Source organism: Pan paniscus, chromosome 4, assembly GCF_029289425.2.
Source record: "Pan paniscus chromosome 4, NHGRI_mPanPan1-v2.0_pri, whole genome shotgun sequence".
NCBI classification, from domain to species: Eukaryota; Metazoa; Chordata; class Mammalia; order Primates; family Hominidae; genus Pan; species Pan paniscus.
In genome coordinates, this window is record NC_073253.2 from 58,374,730 (window position 1) to 58,400,741 (window position 26,012).

General features: G+C 41.8%; 1 pseudogene; it reads left to right on the top strand.

Annotated features, from left to right (window-relative positions):
- Window positions 1–216: 216 nt before the first annotated feature.
- LOC100970381 (adenylate kinase 4, mitochondrial-like) lies at window positions 217–13,586 on the top strand (annotated as a pseudogene).
- The last annotated feature ends 12,426 nt before the right edge of the window (window positions 13,587–26,012 follow it).

Consider the following 26,012-nt stretch of genomic DNA (forward strand, 5'->3'; position numbering starts at 1 on the left):
AAGTAGATGAAAGAGTCACATTCCATAATTTTACCAAGAAAATAAACCAATATTTCAAAGATGAAAAATTATTTCTTGATAGCAAATTCAAATCACTTAAGCTGTATATTTCAGTGGAAAATATTTTTTAAAAAACAGCCATATCAGACCAACAGGAGGTTTCTGACTAAAATAGTTCATTAGCAGATCAGGAAACCACAGTGTTTTCTGATCACAATGTTTGCTGATCTAGTTTCTCATCCCTTTGTTTATGCATACATTGTTCCTGGAGACATGTCTGATGACAGCTGTAAGTCCATCATCTTAAAAAAAAAACCTGTAGTTAAAATGCAGACTAGTGAGCCTGTTTCAACATGTCTCCAAGCTGCATTAAATCATAGCTTGATCAAGAATCCACTTCTGAGGCCGGGCGCGGTGGCTCACGCCTGTAATCCCAGCACTTTGGGAGGCCGAGGCGGGCGGATCACGAGGTCAGGAGATCGAGACCACGGTGAAACCCCGTCTCTACTAAAAATACAAAAAATTAGCCGGGCGCAGTGGCGGGCGCCTGTAGTCCCAGCTACTCGGGAGGCTGAGGCAGGAGAATGGCGTGAACCCAGGAGGCGGAGCTTGCAGTGAGCGGAGATCGCGCCACAGCACTCCAGCCTGGGCGACAGAACGAGACTCCGTCTCAAAAAAAAAAAAAAAAAAAAAAAAAAAGAATCCACTTCTGGGCTTGGGCTAGGCGTGGTGGCTCAGCCTATAATCCCAGCACTTTGGGAGGCCCGGGCGGGGGGGGATCAGTTGAGGTCAGAAGTTCAAGACCAGCCTGGCCAATATGGAGAAACCCCGTCTCAACTAAAAAATACAAAAATTAGGCCAGGCACAGTGGCCCACACCTGTAATCCCAGCACTTTGAGAGACCGAGGTGGGCGGATCACTTGAGGTCAGGAGTTCCAGACCAGCCTGGCCAACACGATGAAACCCCGTCTCTACTAAAAATACAAAAAATTGGCTGGGAATGGTGGCTAATGCTTGTAATCCCAGCTACTCAGAAAGCTGAGGCAGGATAATCACTTGTACCCAGGAGGTGGAGGTTGCAGTGAGCTGAGATCGTGCCATTGCACTCCAGCCTGGGCAACAAGAGCGAAATTCCATCTCAAAAACAAACAAACAAACAAACAAACAAACAAACAAAAAAACAGCTGGGTGTGGTGGCATGCACCTGTAATCCCAGCTACTCAGGAGGCTGAGGCTTGAGAATCACTGAAGCCTGAGAGACGGAGGTTGCAGTGAGTTGAAATCGCGCCACTGCACCTCAGCCTGGGCAGAGCGAGACTACGTCGAAAAGAAAAGAAAAAAAGAAGAATCTGCTTCTATCTAGGTGCAATGGCTCAGCCTGTAATCCTAGCACTTTAGGAGGCTGAGATGGGAGGATCACTTGAGTCCAGGAGTTCAAAACAAGCCTGGGTAACATAGCAAAACCCTGTCCTACTAAAAATAATTTTTAAAAAATGAGCCTGGCGTGGTGGCACATGCCTGTAGTCCCAGCTATTTGGGAGGCTGAGGCAGGAGGATTGCTTAAGCCCAGGAGGTTGAGGCTGCAGTGAGCCATGATTGTGCCATTGCACTCCAGCCTGGATGACAGAGTGAGACCCTGTCTCAAAAACAACAACAAAAACAACAACAAAATCTGCTTCCTAGAAACATCAAACATATTAGACCCTACAATTTGGAAGGTTGTTTTTTGCTTATCTGTTTTTTGTTGTTGTTGTTTTTGGTTTTGTTTTTGAGACGGAGTTTTGCTTTGTTGCCCAGGCTGGAGTGCAATGCTTGAGTCACTGCAACCTCTGTCTTTCCAGTTCAAGTGATTCTCCTGCCTCAGCCTCCCAAGTAGCTGGGATTACAGGCATGTGCCACCATGCCCAGCTAATTTTGTATTTGTAATAGAGATGGGGTTTCACCATGTTGGTCAGGCTGGTCTCGAACTCCTGACCTCAGGTGATGCGCCCACCTCGGCCTCTCAAAGTGTTGGGATTACAGGCGTGAGCCACCATGCCCAGCCCATGGAAGTTTTTATTAATTTGCTCTACGTAAGGCATTGCCCAGAATATGGGATTGTAAAAAATGAAAAAGTGGAACCCTTTACTCAAATAAAGTTGTATATAGAAACCTAATATGTAAAACACTAAAGAAAAATCTGCTTTGCTTCAAGCCAGATCAGGGCTCAGAGCCCCATTACTTCAGCCCTATCTTTTCCTCTGTACAGATGCTCCTTGATTTATGAAGAGTTTATGTTCCAATAAATCATAAATTGAAAATATCATATGTCAAAAATGTATTTAATACATCTAACCCACTGAACATCATAGCTTAGCCTGGGCTGCCTTAAATGTGCTCAGAACACTTACATTAGCCTGTAGGCAAACCCATCTAACACAAAGCCTACTTTTTAATAAAGTGTTAAATATTTCATGTAATTTATTGAATACTGAGCTCAAAAAACAGAATGGTTGTACATGGGCACTCACCTTTAACGTACACAGCCGAAAGCATACGGAGCCTGAAGAATGTTTAAAGCATTGAACTAACATGAATTGCTACATGATGAAGATGCTGCAGTGGCAGAATCATCAATTTATCTCTCTTCTGATAAGGCTGGAAAATAGGCACTTGGGTATCCACACAGTACACTGTAGAGTTTGGGTTGTTTATCCTCCTGGTCGCATGGCTGACTGGGAGCTACATCTTGCTGCAGCTGCCCATCGTCGTGGGAGTATCATACCCCATGTTGCAGGGGGAGACTCTGTCTCAGAAAAAAAAAAAGAAAGAAAAGAAAAGAAGAAAAAAAGAAAACAGATCATAGAGTAAGTCTTTTTTTGTTGTTTTTATTTTATTTTTATTTATTTATTTATTTTGAGACGGAGTTTCGCTCTTGTTGACCAGGCTGGAGTGCAATGGCACATTCTCAGCCACAGTAACCTCCGCCTGCCCGGTTCAAGTGATTACCTCGCCTCAGCCTACTGAGCAGCTGGGTTTACAGGCGCCCGCCACCACACCCACCTAATTTTTGTATTTTTGGTAGATACATGGTTTCACCATGTGGGCCAGTCTGGTCTCAAACTCCTGACCTCTGGTGATCCGCCCATCTCGGACTCCCAAAGTGCTGGGATTACAGGTGTGAGCCACCATGACTGGCTGTTTTTGTTTTTAAATGAGACAGATCACCCAGGCTGTTACCCAGGCTGCAGTGCAGTGGCGCGATCACGGCTCACTGCAGCCTTGACCTCCCGGGTTCAAGCGATCCTCCCACCTTAGCCCCCCAGGTGGCTGTGACTATAGGCACATGCCACCACACCAAGCTAATTTTTGTATTTTTAGTAAAGGTGGGGTTTTGCCATGTTTCCCAGGCTGGTCTTGAACTCCTGGACTCAAGCCATCCACCTGCCTTGGCCTTTGAAAGTGCTAGGATTACCAGGAATGAGCCACCACACCCGGCCACAGTAAGTTTTTTTTTAATTTTAAATTTTTTTTTTATAGAGATGGGGTTATGTTGCCCAAGCTGGACTCGAACTCCTGGCCTCAAGTAATCCTCCCACTTCAGCCTCCCAAAGTGCTGGCATTACAGGTGTGAGCTACTGCACCTAGGTGAGAGTCTTTTTTAATGCCAAGCTTAACTAAATTTAAACCAGAACAATTGTACAGTATATTCACAAATATCATTAGACATTATACAGTTAGTAAAAATGATACTGAAATTAATCCATCAGGTGGATTTTAGCAATAATGTAAATATAAAATTCCATCTATTTTTATATATTAAATATTGTGTGTTTATGTGGAGACCACCCTTATTCTACAATCCAGTCAGGGATAGTAGGTTTCATTCTGGTAGGATGAAAGAAGACTTGGGAGATTCAGAAATTTGGAAATAGAGTAGCTCCATGTTTAAGAATTGCTTTAAAAAATGAGTCCAAAGACTACCTACAAAAGAATCACCTTGAGATGTTAAAAATATAGGTTTCTCTACTTCATCTCCAAAGACTCCCATTCAGTGTCTGGAGAGAAGCCCGGGAATCAGTGCTTTTTCAAATGGTCTCCAGGTGATTCCAGTGTGCACTCAGGCAAGAAGGTGGCAATAAGGAGTTTCAGCAAGAGATAATATGGAATTTTGGTAGGCTCCTATGAAAAGCTCAGCTGCAAGAAAGCCAGAAAACAGGTCAGCATGTGGCATCTGAGAAGTGTCATACCAGTGCTATACCAGTCCTGGGTTGCTTGTTGTTAGATTTATTCTCCAGTTCTTTCCCTGTCCAGCTCAGTGTATCAGGGGTGTCCTGACTCCTGCAGGCTGTTTCCTAGGTCCCTTTATAGACTGACTTCCAGCTGGGATTGGCTAGTGAGAGGTACTGATCTGAGTTTGGAAAGCAGAAGGGAGAAGCCAGGGTATTTCTCCCTTTTCTCTATCTTATTCTCTATCTTAGACACCTTCTTTGGCTGCAATTGTGTCTTCTTCATGGTTCCAGCTTTCATCAGATAGGCCCACTGTGGTTCTTGGTCCCACTAGCTGACCACAGCTCCTGGGATCTAATTACATCTTTTTCCATCCCTCCAGCCTAGATGTGGAAATGCCTTCCTATTGGTGCCAATATCTGGGATACTTTAACATCCCCTATTGGCTTCTCAGCTACTCTATCACTCATGTCACCAATTCCCCTCATTAAATTTTCTCTATTCTAAATACTCAGAACAGTGTCTGTTTTCCTCATTGCATGTTGGCTGATGCAGGCCCCAGCCACAGGGTTAGCTAGGGTTCAGAACCAGGTCTCCAGTCAGTCCTGGGATAGGTGGAACTGGCAGGAGCAAGGCAGGGAGGGTGCCAGTCATGGGGTGGGGTCCTTGGGTGTATAATTCAGGACTCTCCAGCTGCGTGATGAAGCTTGGTGCCTCACCATAGGCTATATCTCTGGTTTTCAAAAAAGGTCACAGGCATATAACGTCTTCTGGAAGCCTTACTACTGGAGTGTGTAGCACATAGTAGCTGCCTAATAAATATTTATTTATTAGATGCTTGTAGCTGGCAAGGGAAACCATTTGTTCAGATTTAGGGAAAGAATTTGAAAGAGATTCTTTTCACATATTCTGCAAATGCTTCTGGCATGAAAAAGACATAAAAGATTATTTTTCTAAAGCTATTTATTTTTATTTTTCAGCTCCCAGAAATGTTTTTTTGAGCTGAACAATATCTTCTTGGAATCAAGTGACAGTTTTTTAAAACTAGAAAATGAGGCCTATGAACTAAAGATTTATTGTTATCTACCTAGCAATGAATATTAGTCCATAGCTTATTTTTGCAACAAATATATGTTAAATGAGATAAGTAATATCAGATAATGGTTACATTCGATTTCTACCACAGTTTTGCAGTAAAATGTTATCATTTCTAGGGAAGTAAAAGCTTAGTTGACCGTGAGAACAATTAAGGCTCAGGAAACAGCAAAATGCATTGATATTAACAAGTTAATTTTGTTTTAATTTTATTTATTTATCTATTTTTTTTTGAGACAGGATCTTGCTCTGTCACCCGTGCTGGAGTTCAGTGGCACAATCACGAGTCACTGCATCCTCTACCTCCTGGGCTCGGGCAATCCTCCCACCTCAGCCTCCGGCGTAGCTGGGCCTACAGGTGCACACCACCATGTCCAGCTAATTTTTGTATTTTTGTAGAGACTGGGTTTTGCCATGTTGCCCAGGGTGGTCTTGAACTCCTAGGCTCAAGTGATCCTCCCACCTTGGCCTCCCAAAGTGTTGTGGTTACAGGCATAAGCCCCTGGGTCTGGCTACCATCGCCATTTTAATGCCCATGTTTACCCAATGTTTAGTTCCCACTTAAAAGTGAGAACATGTGGTATTTGGTTTTCTGTTCCTGCGTTAATTCACTTAGAATAATGGCTTTCAGCTTCATCCACGTTTCTGCAAAGGACATGATTTCATTCTTTTTATGGTTGCATAGTATTCCATGGTGTATATGTGCCACATTTTCTTTATCCAATCCACAGTTGAAGGCAACTAGGTTGATTCCATGTCTTTGCTATCATGAATAGTGCTGTGATGAGCATATGAGAGTATACATCTTTTTTGTTTGTTTTTGGTTTTTGGTTTTTTTGATTTTTTTTTTTTAGATGGAGTTTCACTCTTTTTGCCCAGGCTGCAGTGCAATGGTGCAATCTTGGTTCACTGCAACCTCCACCTCCCAAGTTCAAGTGATTCTCCTACCTCAGCCTCCCAAGTAGCTGGGATTACAGGCGCCCGCCACCATGTCCAGCTAATTTTGTATTTTTAGTAGAGACGGGGTTTCACCATATTGGCCAGGCTGGTCTCGAACTCCTGACCTCAGGTGATCCATTCATCTCAGCCTCCCAAAGTGCCGGGATTACAGTTGTGAGCCAATGTGCCTGGCCGAGTGTATATGTCTTTCTGGTAGAACGATTTGTTTTCTTTTGGATACATACCCAGTAACGAGATTGCTGGATCTAATGGTAGTTCCATTTTAAGTTCTTTAAGAAATCTCCAAACTGCTTTCCACGGTGGCTAAACTAATTTACACTTCCATCAACAGTATGTAAGTGTTCCCTTTTCTCTACAGCCTCACCAGCATCTGTGGTTTTCTGACCTTCTAATAATAGCCATTCTGACTGGTGTGAGATGGTATCTCACTGTGGTTTTGATTTGCATTTCTCTAATAATTACTGATGTTGAGCATTCTTTTCATATGTTCATTGGCCACTTGTATGTCTTCTTTTGAGAAATGTCTTTTGACCACTTTTTAATGGGATTGTTTTTTCTTTCCACTTCTATAAATTTTATAATTAGAAAACTTAGAAAGGCCAGAAAAATGAAAATTTAATATACATTAACTAGAGAAAATCAGTAGCATACGTGTGTGCTAGCAACAACTCATTGGAAAATAGAAGTTTTTTTTAAATATATAGTTCCAAACCCTATATATAAATAGGATATAAATAGGATTTGGAACTTCTCCGAGTATTCTTTTTTTTTTTTTTTTTCTGAGACAGAGTCTAGCTCTGTTGCCAGGCTGCAGTGCAGTGGCGCGATCTCGGCTCACTGCAACCTCCACCTCCCGGGTTCAAGCGGGCCTCAGAAATAATACCACAAAGTATATATACTTTTGAGGCCTCTGTTCTGTTCCATTGGTGTATATATCCGTTTTGGTACCAGTACCATGCTGTTTTGGTTACTGTAGCCTTGTAGTATAGTTTGAAGTCAGGTAGGGTGATGCCTCCAGCTTTGTTTTTTTTTTTTGCTTAGGATTGTCTTGGTCGAGCTCTTTCTTGGTTCTATATAAATTTAAAGTAGTTTTTTCTAATTCTGTAAGGAAAGTCAATGTTAGCTTGATAGGGATAGCATTGAATCTATAAATTACTTTGGGCAGTATGGCCATTTTCACCATATTGATTCTTCCTATTCATGAGCATGGAATGTTTTTTCTTTTGTTTGTGTCCTCTCTTATTTCCTTGAGCAATGGTTTGTAGTTCTCCTTGAAGAGGTCCTTCACATCCCTTGTAAGTTGTATTCCTAGGCATTTTATTCTAAAAAAGAAAAATCCTCTAAGAAAAAGACAAACAACTAAATAGAAAAATGCACAGAACAGTTGAACAGATATGGCATAAAAGAGGCTATCCAAGTGGCTAATACAGTAAAAGATGCTCAGCTTCATTAGTTACTAGGGAAATGCAAACCAGAGCCATAATTAAATACCTCTAAATATCCACCAGAATGTCTATAGAGAAAAAGTACTGGTGACGATGTGGAGTAACTGCAATCCTCATACATTGCTGGTAGGAGTGGTACAAACACTTTAGAAAATTGTTTGGTAATATCCAGTAAAGCTGAACATATCCACACTTTATGACCCAGAAATACCACTTCCAAATGTAATCCAATAGAAATGTGTTCATACGTTCACCAAAAGACATGGACAACAATGTGTATAGCAGCACAATGCATAATTGCCCCAAACTTGGAGACTATCCAAGTGTCCATAAAAAACAGAATGGGGCTGGGCACAGTAGCTCACACCTGTAATCCTAGCACCTTCGGAGGCCACGGTGGGAGGATTGCTTGAGCCCAGGAGTTTGAGACCAGCCTGGGAAACATGGAGAAATCTCATCTGTACAAAAAATACAAAAATTAGCTAATTGCAGTAATGTGCACCTGTAGTCACGGCTGCTTGGGAGGCTGAGGTGGAAGGATCGTGAGGCAGAGGTTGTAGTGAGCTGACATTGTCCCACTGTACTGCAGCCTGGGTGACAGAGCAAGACCCTGTCTCAAAAAACAAATCAAACCAAATAAAAAAAAAAACAAACAAAAATAGATGAATAAATTGTGGTATTTTCATAAGATATAGAAAACTCTACAACAATGAGAATAAATAATTTACAGCTACTTGCAATAAATCAATGGATCTCACAAAAGTGATGTTGAGTGAAAGAAGTATGTACTGTATAATTCCATTGATATTTAGACATTTCAGCTGAGCCTAGTGGCTCACACTTTAATCCTAGCACTTTGGGAGGCTGAGACAGGAGCATCACTTGAGCCCAGGAGTTCGAGGTTATGGTGAGCTATGATTGCGCCACTGCACTCCAGCCGGGGTGACAGAACAAGACCCTGTCTCTTAAAGAAAAAAAAATTAAAGACATTCCATCGATATTGAGTACATAGTGTATAATTCCATTAGTAATTTGAGATGTATATAAAATTGATTTATATGTTGTGCTTTACAGTGTTCTAATGGGCTTTCTAAACAACTGTATGTTTAAATTTAGATGGCTTATATGTCTATAACACCAGCAGCTAAGTAAGCATCAAATTTGTCATTGTATTTCCCTCCTTAAACAAACCTGTGGTAAGCAGAATAATGGTCCCCCAAAGACATCCATGTCCTAATTACTAAGAACCTGTGAATATGTTACTCTGTAGGGAGAGGGACTTTGCAGATGTGATTAAATTAAGGGCCTTGAGAAGGGGAAATTATGCTGGGATATCGGGGTGAGTCCTATCCAAAATCATATGCATCCTTAAAATTGGAGAACCTCTCCCAATGTGGTAGGAGGGAGATGTGACTATGGAAGAATAGTTAGAGAAATGCCACATTGCTGGCTTTGAAGATGGATGAGAGAATAATGAGCCATGGAATGAGGGCAGCCGTTGAAGTTAGAGAAGGCAAAGAAACAGATTCTCCCCTAGATCCTCCTAAAAGGAACGCAATCCTGCCAACGCCTTGATTTAAGTCCAGTGGAAAACATATAGGATGTCTGATTTACAGAACTGTAAGATAATGAATTTGTATTTTTTTGGGCAGTGGGGAGGGCAGGGTCTCACTCTGTCACCCAGGCTGAAGTACAGTGGCAAGATCATGGCAGCCTCAACCTTCTGTGCTTAGGCAATCCTCCTGCCTCAGTATCCCAAGTAGCTGGAACCACAGGTATGTGCCACAATGCTTGGCTAATTTTTATTATTATTATTTGTACAGATGGGGTCTCCCTATGTTGCCCAGGCTGGTCTTGAACTCCTAGGCTCAAGTGATCCTCCCACCTTGGCCTCCTAGAGTGTTGGGATTTCAGGTGTCAGCTAGCACACCCAGACAATTTGTATTGTTTTTGAAATACCAAGTTTGTGGTAATTCGTTGTAGCAGCAATAGAACACTGATATACCTTTCTTCTCCTGAATTTTAGTTGGAAAGGCAACATTTTAAAAAAATCTCATGCTTTAATCTCTTATGACTTCCCACTGTCAGTAGCAGCAGCAATGATCCTATAATGCAGGAAGTTTGGCAAGATTGAGAGTTATGAACTGTATAGAATAAATCAGATATGCAAGGAGAAAAGGACACAAAGGGCTTGTCTTCAGTTCAACCCCAGTTCAACTGTCACTGGGGGTTCTGTTATGAAAACAAGCGCTGTTTCTGCAAGGTGCAGAGGCCAGGGCAATACTCCTATATAAATCTGCTCTTGATTTAACAACAAAAATACCTTCATAAATAAGGAAATCGTTCCAGTAAGTATTTGGCATGCCAATGATACTAAAAATCCATTAATGCATCTGAGAAGTGATTATACCTCCCTGAATTGGGGCCAACAAGATGATTCTTTGAGGTCTCCCACAAGAGAATAATATAACCAAGCAGAGAACTTGGCTGTTTAATTAGCAAGCCTGAAAAATAATGACTTGTGAGTGTGCCAACCAATGCTGACCTACTCTCTCCACCCACATTCTCTGATAGAGACTTTGATGTTTTTCCTCCAAGAGTTTTTAAAAGTGTTATGAAAACACAGCTTCAGTACAAGTTTCCTAACCTACACCTACACCCTATACAGGAATTCTGGAACCATCACTTGAACTATCATTTCACACAGAGCATTGACGCGTCATTAATTGTGAATACTTGCCAATTTTGGTTGTAAATTGTTTGGCATTATTTTGTAAAGCAGAACATATGCATATCCATATTCCTATGGCTGCTGTAACAAAACACCATGGATTTGAAACAAGAGATATTTATTCTCTCACAGTTCTGGAGTCCAGAAATCCTAAGTCAGTTTCACTGGGCTGAAATTAATGTGCTGGCAGGGCACTTTGTTTTCTGCTCTTCTGTTTGGAGTCAAATCTCCCTCTGCCTCCCACTTATAAGGACACTTGTGGTTGTAATTAGGGACCACCCAGATAATCCAGGATAATCTTCCTATCCCAGGATCCTTCACTTGATCACATCTTCAAAGACTCTTTTCCCATATAACAGTCACGGGTTTGAGAATTGGAATGTGGACAAGGCTAATATGCATGTGCTTCTTTTTTTTTTTTTTCGAGTTGGAGTCTTGCTTCGTCGCCAGGCTGGAGTGCAGTGGCGCAATCTTGGCTCACTGCAACCTCTGCCTCCCGGGTTCAAGCAATTCTCCTGCCTCAGCCTCCCGAGGAGCTGGGATTACAGGCATCTGCCACCACACTTGGCTAATTTTTTTTTGTATTTTTAGTAGAGATGTGTTTCACCATATTGGCTAGGCTGGTCTCGAACTCCTGACCTCAGGTGATCCACCTGCCTGGGCCTCCCAAAGTGGTGGGATTACAGGAATGAGCCACCGCACCCGGCCATACCTTCAAACTTCTAAATAAAGACCAAAATACTTCTAATATTAAACAATGAAATAAATGTGAGCTAGGCATACATTTAAGAAAGATTCATAAAAACGAGATAATGATTTACCCAATTTTTGTTGTTTTTCAGACGGGGTCTCACTCTGTCCCCCAGGCTGGAGTGTAGTGGTGCAAGCATAGCTCACTGCAGCCTCGACCTCTCTGGGCTCAGGTGATCCTCTCACCTCAGACTCCCCAGTAGCTGGGACTACAGGTGCACACCACCACACCTAGCTAATTTTTTGTATTTTTTTTGTAGAGACAATGTTTTGCCATGTTGTCCAGGCTGGTCTAAAACTCCTGGGCTGAAGCTATCTGCCTGCCTTGGCCTCCCAAAGTCTCTGGATTACAGGTATAAGCCACTGCACCCAGCCTACCCAATTTTTGGGGAATCAATGAGTGAAGGTGGTTGTAGTAGTGTTGGGTTAAATTAAGGAAGAAATGTTTGCAAAATGAAAAACGTAAGCAACAGCTCTTACCACCATGCAGTTAAAACACACACACACACACACACACCACACACAAATACAATGGGTCTGCTGAGCGCTTTCAGATCATCTACTGTTGTGTATTTGTATGATTATCATAGACTCATCAGTTTTTAGTTTATAATAATTTGTATTTATTTATTTCGATTTTCCAGCCCATTTATTCCAGTTCAGGGTTAGTGCCTATCTTGTCAGTTCAGGGTGCAAGGCAGGAACCAGCCCTAGACAGGATGCCATCCCATCACAGGGCACATTCATACGCACACCCAAACTCACTCAGACCAGGACCACGTAGAGACATGCTCCTTCACCTCATGTGGACATTTTTGGGATATGGGAGGAAACTGGAGCCCCAGAGAAAACCCAGGCATATATGGGGAGAACGTGCAAACTCCACACAGGCAGTGGCCCCAGCTGGGTGTCAATTTTTTTTTTTCTCATCAACATTATAATGGAATGAGGTTCTTCAAGGATCTGCTGTATGAGACTAACCCAGAGTAATTTTTCAAATTACTAGATTTAATGAATCAGAATTTCTAAGAAATATGCTGGATAATCTACATACTTAACAAGCATCCCAGGTGATTTTTCTCATTAGGGAGATTTGGGAAATTTCTAGATGAGTGTTTCTCTAGAGTTAATGTGCATAGGAATTACCTGGGATCTTGTTTAAAATGCAGTTTTAGGGCTGGGCGCGGTGGCTCACACCTGTAATCCCAGCACTTTAGGAGGCCGAGGCGGGCGGATCACCTGAGGTCAGGATTTCGAGACCAGCCTGGCCAACATGGTGAAACCGAGTCTCTACTCAAAATACAAAAATTAGCTGGGCATGGTGGCTCATGCCTGTAATCCCAGCTACTAGGGAGGCTGAAGCAGGAAAATCGCTTGAACCCAGGAGGCAGAGGTTGCAGTGAGCCGAGATCGCGCTATTGCACTCCAGCCTGGACAACAAAAGCAAAACTCTGTCTCAAACAAACAAACAAACAAACAAAAAACAGCAAAAGCGGAGGGTGCTAGAAGTAGGGGGCCTAGAAACAAAATTCCCGGGGCTCCCTCCGGGGCCGCGGTCTGGGCTGCGCATTTGGCTGCCGCGCTCCTCGCGAAGGCAGTGGCTTCCAAACTCCTGAGCGCGGTCATCCTCAGACCCCCCTGCTCGGGCAAGGGCACCGTGTGCCAGAGGATCGCCCAGAACTTTGGCTTCCAGGATTTCTCCAGTGGGCACTTCTTGTGGGAGAACATCAAGGCCAAAACCGAAGTTGGTGAGATGGCAAAACAGTATATTGAGAAAAGTCTTTTGGTTCCAGACCATGTGATCACACGCCTAATGATGTCTGAGTTGGAGAATAGCCGTGGCCAGCACTGGCTCCTCGATGGTTTTCCTAGGACATTACGACAAGCCGAAGCCCTGGACAAAAATCTGTGAACTGGATTTAGTAATTAGTTTGAAGATTCCATTTGAAACACTTAAAGATCGTCTCAGCTGCTGTTGGATTCACCCTCCTAGCGGAAGGGTATATAACATGGACTTCAATCCACCTCATGTACATGGGATTGATGACGTCACTGGTGAACCACTAGTCCAGCAGGAGGATGATAAACCTGAAGCAGTTGCTGCCAGGCTAAGACAGTACAAGGATATGGCAAAGCCAGTCATTGAATTATACTAGAGCCGAGGAGTTCTCCAATTTTCTGGGACAGAGACGAACAAAATCTGGCCCTATGTTTACACACTTTTTTCGAACATGATCACACCTATTCAGTCCAAAGAAGCATATTAACCCTGCCCAATGGAAGAACCAGGAAGATGTGGTCATTCAGTCAATTGTGTGTGTAGTATTGGTGCTGTGTCCAAATCAGAAGCTAGCTGAGGTAGCACTTGCAGCCTCTTTTCTAGTTGAAATGGTGAACTGATGGGAAAACAGATGAGTAGAAAGAGTTCCCGAAGAGGCCCTCCTCTGCCTTTCGAAAGGAAGGTCACCTACACATGTTTAACGTGTCTCTGCACGTCTCAAGCCCTTCACAGGAGAACAAGTACAGTGTGGATTTCAAACGGGGTGTAACCTCAGTTCCAGCTGATTTTTGACAGCTATGTTGTTGCTGTGGTATCCTTTTTTTTACACGTGATGATGGTGGTTTCTGGTTCCCCCCATCCCCACAAAGGCTGTTGTACCACAGCACCTGGAAGCCTGAGTCCGTTAAGGGCTCTAGCCCAGATTTGTCCCAGGCTTTCTGCTGTGTGCCTCCCTGGTGACAATGAAATTAAGGCTACTTACTCTCAGTGGTTGTTTCTCTGCTCTGAGTGACTGTGTCCACAGTTCATTTTTTTTCCAGTAGGAATAACTCCTTTTCTGCATCCATGCTCCATAGAGTCCCTCCCTTTCAGACATCCTGGGATGAAAGAATTTGGCTTCTATTTCTTTTTAGACTGCATTTTTTTTTTTGACATCTGTTTTCACTCTTAGGCCATTAAACAAAACAGGTAGTTATCGCTCTTATCCCTCTGAAATTCTTCTAAGAACTGAGTGAGGGGACTGTATTGAATCTCTGTATGCACTGGGAACTGAGCTATGAAGAGGATCTTCTTTCTGAAGAGGATCTTACTAAACTGCTGGTCTGACACTCATGGATTGACACTGTTCCTTTCTTTTATTGTGAAAAAAATTAAACCCCTAAAAATCGTTTGGGAACTCCCTAAAGTATTTTGGGAATCCTCAAAAAACATGGGAGGTATAAGTATTTAGCTACATAAATGTTGTAAGATCACATCTTATGTGTAGAAGTGATAAGATCATTTGGAATTACTGGACTAGTTGAATAGTTAAGGTTTCTATTCAGGACAATAAAATGTATTTTGAAAGTGCTGCTAACTATTGATGCTGACAGTGTTTCACTCCTATCAGTGACTCAAATATATTATAAATAGGTGGTAAAGGGAACGGAGCCTGTGGGGTTAAGTAGAATGTTGTGCTAGCTGTGCCTGGACTGACTATAACAGCTTTATGATTATGGGAAAACAAAATCTTTATTTTTTTTTTTCCATTCCAAAGATTCATCCTACAGGGTGGCCATAAAGTCTAGAATTAGATACAAATATTTTGTCATTCATTATAACATAATATCAATAAACCATTTGTTAAAAGATTTGCCTGGTTTCCAGAGTTGGTGGCCACCTTGAATAATTCTTGCTGTGGTCTGGGAAGGACAATGAAATTTATTCCTGCTGCCTTAAAAATATGTATCCCTTCTTCATGCATCATAACTGTCCCCAGTGAGTGTCCTTTACTATTCCTGAGAGTGACTCCTGTCTAACTTTTCATACTGGTGAGAAGAAAAGGAGCCTATTTTAACACTTCAGTGGTGTTGAAACACATTACTTACTTTCTGAAGATGTCTCAGTGAATCCTCAGTCAATTCACTGCCATATGTAATCTGTATGATAATGAATGCATCTTCCTTCTAAGTACTGCCCAAGCACTTGCCACCTCCTCTCGCATTGTCCCTTCATGTGAATGTTTTTTGGTTACTTTAGTGGAAATATAGACAAGTCTCCTCCCCATCCTCTCAAACATAATGAGATTGTTTACTTTGTAGGTTTATATAATGAAAATGCCCAGTCAGATCTATGAATCGTCGGTACATTATATTGCCTCTGAGCACTTTAGAATGTAGAGTTGCAATTGAATGGCCATTTGTGGAGATGGGGTGCATATCATATGTAGATAAAGCTCAGGTCTCCTGGGGAACCAGTTATAGAGAAAAATAAGTCTGATATGAGGAAAATTGCATGATTTAGAGTATTTCTGCCATAGAGAAAATTTCCACAAACTAGGAAACGTAGAGAGTTAAAGTTATTCTATAGAATACCCAAAAGAGGAAAGTCTGTGCTTTTTTGAAAGGAAAATCTCCAAACTTCTTTCTTCACTTCCCTCTGTGTTTAACTGACCCTCCAATGTGATCATTGCCTTTGGAGTTTTGGAGAAGTACAGGAAGTGGCCTGATCCCTGCTTCCATACTGCACTCCTCTATCTATCCTTCCCTCCCTCTTTCCTTCCAGCTAAATAGACAATTCTAGCCAACATTGAGTCACTCGGTAAGTCTCCAGTGTGTGTGTTTGCTGAGATTGTCTAGCAGTTGAGGGCCTGTGCTGGTTTAGGTGAGACCAAATAGAGATAAATATCTTTTCCATGGTCTTTGAAACGTAATGTTTATTTTGTGGTCAATGGCCTTAAAAAAAATCTATTTCTGGTTTTCTTCAACAAACTCACTAGTTTTTCCCTTAAATGATTTTGTAAAAATTAAAATTATCTTGAAAATGTTTTGACAAAAATAAAATTAAAGGGACATCTTTTCTTGGTTTTCCTTCTACTGCCACACATGACTGTTCTTTCACCTTTAACCAAAGAGGGTGGTTTAGATGGTTGGGTTGTGCTCCGAGGTCGCCCCAACCGAAATTTTTAATGCAGGTTTAATAGTTTAGGACCTGTGGGTTTGTTAAGTATTGTTTGCATTAATGAATTAAAGCTCCATAGGGTCTGGTTTCCAAGATTCTAACCTGACCTCGCATTCTGTCATTCTACCCAGCTCTTAATTCAGTTTGCTTCCATTATCCTAACAGGCTTCTTACTTACTTAGACCTTGGAAATGCTGCTGTGTTTAATACCCTCCAATATTAACACAGACTTAAGATAGGTACTGTTTATTGAAAGCCTACTGAGTGAAATGTGCAGTTTTAGGACCTTTATAAACATCTCAATCTTTCTAGCATCCTATGAAATAGGCATGATTTCATGCTGATAAAAAAGAAGACAGGGGTCCCAGGGATGTGAAGCATCTTGCCCAGGCTTTGGCTGCTGGTGACCAGTGTAGCTGGGACTGCAGCCCAGGTTTTCCTCACTCAGAAGACCGAGCTTGTTCCTGGATGTTATTAATATCTACTTGTGTCCAAGCAACCAAGGGTCTTGAGTCTGCTTGGTTCTGCTTGTGGTCTCACATCAAGAGTAACAGAGCTAGTCTAGGCATGGTGGAGCTAGTCCCTGCCTGTAGTCCCAGTGCTTTGGGAGGCCATGATGGGAAGATTGCCAGAGGCCAGAAGTTCAAGACCAGCCTGGGCAACATCACAAGACTCCATCTCTACAGAAAAATAAAAAATTAGCCAAGCATGCTGGTGTATACTTGTGGTCCTAGTTGCTCAGGAGACTGAGGCAGGAGGATTGCTTGATCCTAGGAGTTCGAGGCTGCAGTGAGCTATGATTGCACCTCTGTACCCCAGCCTGGGTGACACAGCGAGACCCTGTCTCTTAAAAGAAAAGAAAAGAAAAAAAAAAGAAAAGAAAATAGCAGACTCACTAAAGTGATGGTCACCTTTTTATGAAGTTCCTTTTTTTTTTTCGTTTGCTTAAGCAAAGGAAGCTGCTAGAGGAGAGTCTTGGTCTTCCTGCCTAAGAACTCCTTTATGAAAGGAATAAAAGACTGTCAAAGTAGGCTGGGCTTGGGTCCAGGCTAATCTGTGAAGGAGGCTAGGTCATGTTCGTTACCTACCCTTTGGGTGTCCACTGGGTCGTGCCGCTGGAGCGGGCTTTACCCTTGAGCCATGGTGCTCACACATAGGCTTTCGAGCTCCTTGGAGCTATCCAGACCCTGCTCACTTTTCTTTCCAGAGATCAGAACAAATCACTCCCTCACTCCTACTCCAAACAAGGTCTTGTTGATAAACTAGTCCTTCTCAAAGTGCTGGTAGGTAAACCAGCGATGATGGAGCATCAAACACAAGTTAACTCCTGACTTTTGTACCATTGTCTCTCTATTCCATTACATATTAACATGACTCTGAATACCTTCGCCCACCATCTGCTTGTTGTGCAACAGTTGAGGCAGTAACCAGGGGAGATTCACTTCCTGTCTTGTCCTTCTCCAGGGATCACTCCCCTGCTACCCTCCAGCAGCCAAGCTCAGGTGAGCTCCATTTTTACCCAAGGTGTGACCCTCTCTTTGGTTGGGAAGGAGAAAGGTAAGAATAGCCATGAATGAGTAAGGATTCTTAAAGGGAGGTGCTGCTATGGTTTTTTTCTGCTATTTAAGATGCTGAGACAGGATAACTTTAGAAAGATGCATGCACAAACCCATAAATAGTGCTTTTATAAAATTTAGTTCACTGGAACCTGAGTTCAGTATTTGACATTAGCTTTTCTTCCAAAGTGTTTAAGCCTGCTGGAGGTCTTTTTTCAAATAATAAATACCGCATATTTCCAAATGTGTTATGGTATAGGCAGTAGTTACTGTTTGTCTACTCCATGTTAGGCACATTACATGTATTGGCTAATCAAATCTTCATCAATTATCTATGTAATAATCTCAATTAACTTGCCTCCTTGTATTATAAATGGAAATAATCCTGTTTATTTAAACGTATTTTTATGTACCAATAGCGATTAATCAGGAAATTCAAAGGGCCTTTTTTTTGTATCTTTCCCTAATTTGAGCTTCCTATTCTCATTAACAGATAAAACAACACATTTGCTTCAGCCTGGAATATTTGCTTTTGGTGCTTAGAGGCAGAGACAGGAAACGGGCACTCAGGGAGTCACACTGGTAGTTGCACACTGTATCTACAGAGGGCGTGTCTCATCTGTACTCTGCTGGGTTACAGGATGTCAGGAGGTATTTTTGTCCACCTGAGAATTCCATTTATTACCTTCCATTTAACAGACAATGTCTTTCCTTTCTGCAGTTGATTTTGCTAGAGAGGCAATTCATAAGGTGAAGTCCTGTTCATAGTGTGACTTGTTTTCTCACTATCCCCTTCCATTTTTAGTAACTCCTTGGTCTATTTGGTGTCTTTAAAAAAAAGAAGTTGGTAATGAAGACTTCTTTAAATAGGGAAATGTGTGCTCTTTTATGGCATAGATATGAAATCCCTTCCTGTGGTAATAATTAGGTTATTCCCAGAAGCACAGGGTCATTCTTTTTTTTTTTTTCAGATGGAGTCTCGCTCTGTCACCCAGGCTGGAGTGCAGTGGTGTGATCTCAGCCCACTGCAAGCTCCACCTCCTGGGTTCACGCCATTCTCCTGCCTTAGCCTCCCAAGTAGCCGGGACTACAGGCGCCCGCCACCATGCCTAGCTAATTTTTTGTATTTTTTTTTTTTCAGTAGAGACGGGGTTTTACCGTGTTAGCCAGGATGATCTTGATCTCCTGACCTCGTGATCCGCCCACCTCGGCCTCCCAAAGTACTGGGATTACAAGCATGAGCCACCGCGCCCAGCCTCACAGGGTCATTCTTTAAATAAAAGCTTTCCTGTTTAAAGCTTTTCAAAGGAGCAGACCACCTTGAAGATTCCCCCTAGGGTTGATATGTGTCTAATTCCTTTTATAAAATTATTATTGTTTTCATTTTAAAGCTTTGGCTATAAAGTCAGAAATGTCCTAAATAACAAAATATTTCATATTTAATTTAAAGAAAAGCAAAGAGAAGAAAAATGAAAACCCAGTCTTTATGTAAGCTCCAAGGATATTAGGGCTTAGAGGGCTTTTCTAGTTTTATGAGAATTTATACTACTGATTTTTGTATTATATATTATTGGGGTTTTGTTGTTGTTGTTTTGTTTTGTTTTTTGAGATGGAGTCTCACTCTGTCACCCAGGCTGGAGTGCAGTAACGCGATCTCAGCTCACTGCAACCTCCGCCTCCTGGGTTCAAGCGATTCTCCTGCCTCAGCCTGCTGAGTAGCTGGGACTACAGATGCGCGCCACCACGCCTGGCTAACTTTTGTATTTTTAGTAGAGACAGGATTTCACCATGTCGTCCAGGATGGTCTTGATCTCCTAACCTCATGATCCACCTACCTTGGCCTCCCAAAGTGCTGGGATTACAGGCATGAGCCACTGCGCCCAGCCCTATATTCTTGTTTTTGAGATGAACAGATCTCTGGGGAAATTGTTGAGTTACAATGGCATTTTACTGTGATCCTTCTCAAGCTCAGATCATTTCTGTAACCCAATGACGACCTGTCTCTTTGGGGTACTGTCCTGTGAAATGTTAGCTCAATTTTCCCAGAAGTTGTGTGTTTGCCATGAGTCAGAGTGCTTTTCCTCAGTGGGACAGTTGCTGGCCCTCTTAATTTTGGTGTATGTGCTTCAAAGTATGTAAACCTCTAGTCTGATCTGTATATGATATCCTGTTAATTGTATTATTATTTTGATTATCTTGCTGGAAGGTTCATAATTTTCAATTTGATAGAAATAAAGTTTTTTTCTGCTTATAAAAAATAAAATAAAATGCAGTTTTAGATTCAGTAGATTTGGAGTGGAATCTGAGAGTCTGCATTTCTCTTAATAATAGCCTCCGTTAATGCACACACTGCTAGTCCAGGGCACATTTTTGGAAGCAAAGCTCTAGAGCACACTATGGTGTCAGAGACCCTGTTTGAGAATCTGGGAAGGGCTACAGAGCCAGTTCATAGCAAAATACATAAACATGTAATTGATATGCAATTGCAAAGGATTTGCAGGGTCTCTGAACGCTATCCTTAGGCTCAAGGTTAATAAGACACAGACATCAACCTGGTTCTCATGCAAAAGTGACAGGAATCTTTGAATAATAATGTCCAACATCTATTGAGCACCTACTATATGCCTTGGCATTGTGCTGAGTGATCTTGACATATTAGCTCATTTAATCTTCACAACAAACCTATGAGGTAGGTACTATTATTGTCATTCTCATTTTACCAATAACGGGCGGATCACTTGAGGCCAGGAGTTCGAGACCAACCTGGCTAACACGGTGAAACCCTATCTCTACCAAAAATACAAAAATTAGCTGGGTGTGATGGCACACACCTGTAGTCCCAGCTACTGGGGAGACTGAGGCAGGAGACTCGCTTGAACCCAGGAAGTAGAGGTTGCAGTGAGCCGAGATCGTGCCAATTGCACTCCAGCCTGGGCAACAGAGTGAGACTCTGTCTCAAAAATAAAATAAATAAATAAATAAATAAATAAATAAGGAAACTGGTGCACAGAAAGTTCTAAGCAATTTGTCCAAGGGTATTCAGTGGAGTATTCAAGAGCTGGATTCCTGAACCCAGATGTTTCATTACTATGTTTTGCTGCAACTAATGTGTAGTAATTACTTTGAAGAAAGTGATTACTTTCTTCAAAGGGAGTGAAAATGTGGGCTGATGATACCTGAGTTTCTCTAATTCTGATGGACATCAGAATCTCCTGAGGGAATTTGTTAAACATCATTACCAAATAATGCTTGGATTCCAGCCTAGCTTCTGAATCAGAATCTCTGGGGGTGGGGCTGGGGGATTGTGTTTAACTAATGCCCAAGATGATTCTGATGTGCAATATTTGAGCATCATTGTCACAGACTTTTCAAAGGCAGAGTTTTAAGAGTCCAAAGGAAAGCTAAATGAAGTTTGTTGTGTGAGAAACTCTGAAAGGGAAAGTGTGACTCTGAGGGTTAGGAGGCTCCCAGAAATGTATTTCTGACTCTGACCTTGATAAAGAAGAAAAGTGTGGTGGCCCTAGAAAATTCCTTTGTTGTCCCATCAGGATTATTCCTTAACACAGTCACTTAAAAGGAGAAAGGCCCACTTTTAAAAGAAGTTCACCTTGTTGAGGACACAAAAAAGTACTTACAAAGGGGCGTCATTGATCTGTAAGAATAATGCAGCAGAATTAACCCCACTCCCCACTTCTTTTTCTTGCTTTTTTTTTAGATGGAGTTTTGCTCTTGTCGCCCAGGCTGGAGTGCAGTGGCGCGATCTCGGCTCACTGCAACCTCTGCCTCCTGGTTCAAGCAATTCTCCTGCCTCAACCTCCTGAGTAGCTGGGATTACAGGTGCCCACCACCATGACTGGCTAATTTTTTGTATTTTTAGTAGAGACGTGGTTTTGCCACATTGGGCAGGCTGGTCTCGAACTCCTGACCTCAGGTGATCCACCTGCCTCGGCCTTCCAAAGTGCTGGGATTACAGGCATGAGCCACTGTGCCCGGTCACCCCATTCCCCACTTCTAACTCCAGACAAGCTTAAGTGCATGTGAGGGGAAAAGAGCTAATAACAACAACAAAAAGGAGGTGGGAGGGGGGCACAGCTTGCCTCTTTCCTGAACTCTTGCTTTACTTTTCTTTTTCTCATTCATTCATTTATTCCAGTACTTTTTTTTTTTAACTGCATGTGCCTTTATTTTGCCAAGTACACTCTCGGAACTAGGAAGGTCTGCTCCCCTCACTTAAGAAGATCCATTAACTTGCCGGGTGCGGTGGCTCACGCCTGTAATCCCAGCACTTTGGGAGGCCCAGGCGGGTGGATCACCTGAGGTCAGGAGTTTGAGACCAGCCTGGCCAACATGGCAAAACCCCCTCTCTACTAAAAATACAAAAATTAGCCAGGTGTGGTGGTGGGCACCTGTAATCCCAGCTACTTGGGAGGCTGAGGCAGGAGAATTGCTTGAACCTGGGAGGCAGAGGTTGCAGTGAGCCGAGATCATGCCATTGCACTCCAGCCTGGGCAACAAGAGCGAGACTCCATCTCAAAAAAAAAAAAAAAAAAAGAAGATCCATTAACCACAAAGATCAACCCAAGAATGAGTGCTAGGAGAAGGGCAAGTGCAATGTCAGAAGAGCACAAATGGGGTTGTAAGCAGAAGAGGAATTGTAAGATGGAAGAAGGGCAAATTTTATTATGATTTCTAAAACAGGTGGAGCAGGTGTATTCTGACTGGAGGCCAATAACTACCTGGCAATCCTACCTAAGATTTATAATTTTAATTTTTATTTGAGACGGAGTCTCGCTCTGTGGCCCAGGCTGGAGGGCAGTGGTGCTATCATGGGTCACTACAGCCTTATTTCCTGGGCTTAACTGATCCTCCCACCTCAGCCTCCTGAGTAGCTGGGACTACAGGCATATGCCACTGTGCCCAGCTAATTTTTTTGAAAATTTTTTAGAGAAGGGGTCTTGCAGTGTTGCCAGGGCTGGTGTTGAACACCTGGGCTCAAGAAATCCACCTGCCTCGACATCCAAAAGTGCTGGGATTACAGGCATGAGCCACTATGCCTAGCCTATTTTTATTTTTTAAGAGACAGGGTCTCACTATTTGTGTAGGCTGGACTTGAACTCCTGGGCTCAAGTGATCCTCCCACCTCAGCCTCCTGAGTAGCTGGGGCTAGAGGTATATGCCACTGTACCCAGCCTGTCCAAGATTAAAAAAAAAAAAATGTGATGTCTTTAAGATTATAGATACTTTATAGGTAATTAATTTACATATTTCTGGTGATAGATTTTTAAAGAGATTGTTAAAAGAGATATTTGTGGGCCAGGCGCGGTGGCCCACACCTGTAATCCCAGCACTTTGGGAGGCCAAGGTGGCAGATCACAAGGTCAGGAGTTCGAGACCAGCCTGGCCAATTTGGTGAAACCCCACCTCTACTAAAAATACAAAAATTAGCCAGTCATGGTGGCAGGCACCTGTAGTCCCAGCTACTCGGGAGGCTGAGGCAAGAGAATCGCTTGAACCCGGGAGGCAGAGGTTGCAGTGAGCAGAGATCACGCCACTGCACTCCAGCCTGGGTGACATAGTAAGACTCTGTCAAAAAAAAAAAAAAAAAAAGATAAAGAAAAAGAAAAAAAGAAATACTTGTGAGCATCCTACAGAAAGGAACTGGTGATCACCAGGGCCAGGTGTGTGTGGAGTTATTAAGAACAAGTCATGACAAATCATCACTGTTTCTTTGGTAGATTAAGGAACCATGGTAGGTAGTGGGTTGAGTGGGTGGTAGGGAAGCAGAAACAACGGATATGGATCCGCAGAAATCTTTGTTTTTGAAAAAACATGCATTGTGTGTCAGCATATGTCAGACATTTGCTAGGCAATTGCACCTATTTTTTTTATTTGCTCATTACTAGAACCTTTTTTAGAAAACACTGACTTCCTAAAAAACAACAACATAGAATCCAGGCCCTCCAACCTTGACACGGAAGGAGAGATTGGTGGAAGGAAAGTATCTTTCTGGAGCTGGGTTGCCCATCCACAGGGCCCCAAATCAGATCCTAGATACACACTCATCTCCTTTTCATGGGTTTTCACTAAAGATTGTAACTAAACACCTCACACTTGGGAATTGGCTCAAGTGTTAACAGAAGACTTTCCCCTTTTAATACTCTGTAGCAAAGCTGAAAAAGGACTGGAAGCCATAAATACCTTTAGGAAAGATAGGAAATAAAATGGATATATACATGAAAAAAGACCAGAATCTAGATAATCTGATTTGCAAGATAAAGTTTACTCACCTTTATTTAGAGTCCTCTGCAGAGACTATGACTTCTTTTCACTACCAGAGTACTTATTTTAAATGACTGTTGTTAGTATGTCTCTACCTACTTTGAGTGATTTTTCTTTACCCCAGCTGTACTTTTTAGTTACAAATTGTTATAACCTACCTTCTAGAACCAATCTTATCTTCCGCTAATCCCCAATGTGAGTTTCACAGCCTTTCCTACTCAAAGACTTCAAAAAAGCCACTTGTTTTGCCTCCTTTATGCTTTAACCATTGCTCAATCTTCAAAGTTTATTCTTCCTCAGCACCCTTTTCTATTGACTCAAATTGTTTTATTCAGGGCTTTGAAGTTTCAAGGACCAGAAATTCAATTAAATTAGTTCAAGTAAAAGGTTTTCTTAGAATAATGACATGAAATTTCTCAGAAATACCAATCAAAGTTCTCTTGAGCCTTGTATTTGTTGTGAATATTTTAGGCTTAAACATATTATTATTATTTTTTTCTCACATAAGAAGAAATCTGGAGGCAACCAGTTGCTGGTTATTTTTAGTAGAGCTCAACATTATAAAGACCAGTGACACTGCATTTCTTGGTCTGTCCCTCATAATCAAAAGATGGCTGCTGTAGCTCTAGATATCAGGTCCATGTTCAAAGAAGGTAGAAAGGAAGGGAAGGGAATTCAGCCTTTTCCTTTGGTCAGGAAAGCAAAAACGTTAAAGAAACCTGCCAGTAGATATCTGCTTACATTACATTTACAAGAACTCTATCACACAGCTGCTAATAAAGGAAGTGAAATGACAAGCCACATACTCGGAGAAAAAATTTACCACACAAAGAATTATTATGAAGAGTATATGAATAACTTCCACAATTAAATAAGAATAAGATATACAATAGAAAACAATAGAAAAATGAAAAAAAAAAAATAGAAAACACAACAGAAAAATGGCAAAAGACATGAACAGGCAGTTAATAGAAGAGGAAACATTTTTGGTGAATACATTTAGGGAAAGACATCCAACCACATTGGTGACCAGGGAAATGCAAATTAAGGCTACATTGAGATACACATTTATACCTACTAAATTAGCAAAAGTTAAGAAGTCTCAGAATATTGCATTGATGAGAATGTGGAGTTTCATCCACCACTAGTGGGGGTGTGGATGAAATGGTATAACCATTTAGTAAAACAATCTGAGATTATCTCATGAAGTTGAATGTGGACATACTACATAATGCAGCTAGTAATTCCACACAAGAGACATGTACACAAATGCCTGCAGCAAGCATTATTTGCATAAATGAAAACCCCGATGACTATTGTCAGAAGAATGAATAAAATGATGTATTCATATGACAGACCTACTATTGCAGCAGCATGAATGAATGTAAGAAATATAATTGAGTGAAAAAATATCAAGGGTAGAAGATTAAATCTATGGCATAATATTTTTAAAAGCTAAAAAACAAGCAAGTGAAACAATATATATTTTTAGAGATACATATGCACGTGGTTAAACGATATGGAAAAAACAAAGCTAGGGAAAGGTAAATATAGAATTCAGGTGCTTTCAAAGATTCTGCAATGATCCAGGTGTTCAGTTGAATAGAATTGTAGATTCATAGTTGCCCATTTTATTATGCCTCATAACTTATTATTATTTATTTGTTTTTTTGAGACGGAGTCTCGCTCTGTCACCCAGTCTGGAGTGCAGTGGCACGATCTTGGCTCATTGCAACCTCTGCCTCCTGGGTTCAAGCGATTCTCCTGCCTCAGCCTCCCCAGTAACTGGGACTACAGGTATGTGCCACCATGCCCAGCTAATTTTTGTATTTTTAGTAGAGACGGGGTTTCACCAGGTTGCTCAGGCTGCTCTCGAACTCCTGACCTCAAATGATCTGCCTGCCTCGGCCTCCCACAGTGCTGGGATTACAGGCGTGAGCCACCATGCCTGGCCTTTCATAACTTATTTATATGTTATATATTTATGTATCAAACATTACATGATTAAAATTTTTATTTTATTTTTATTTTTATTTATTTATTTTTTG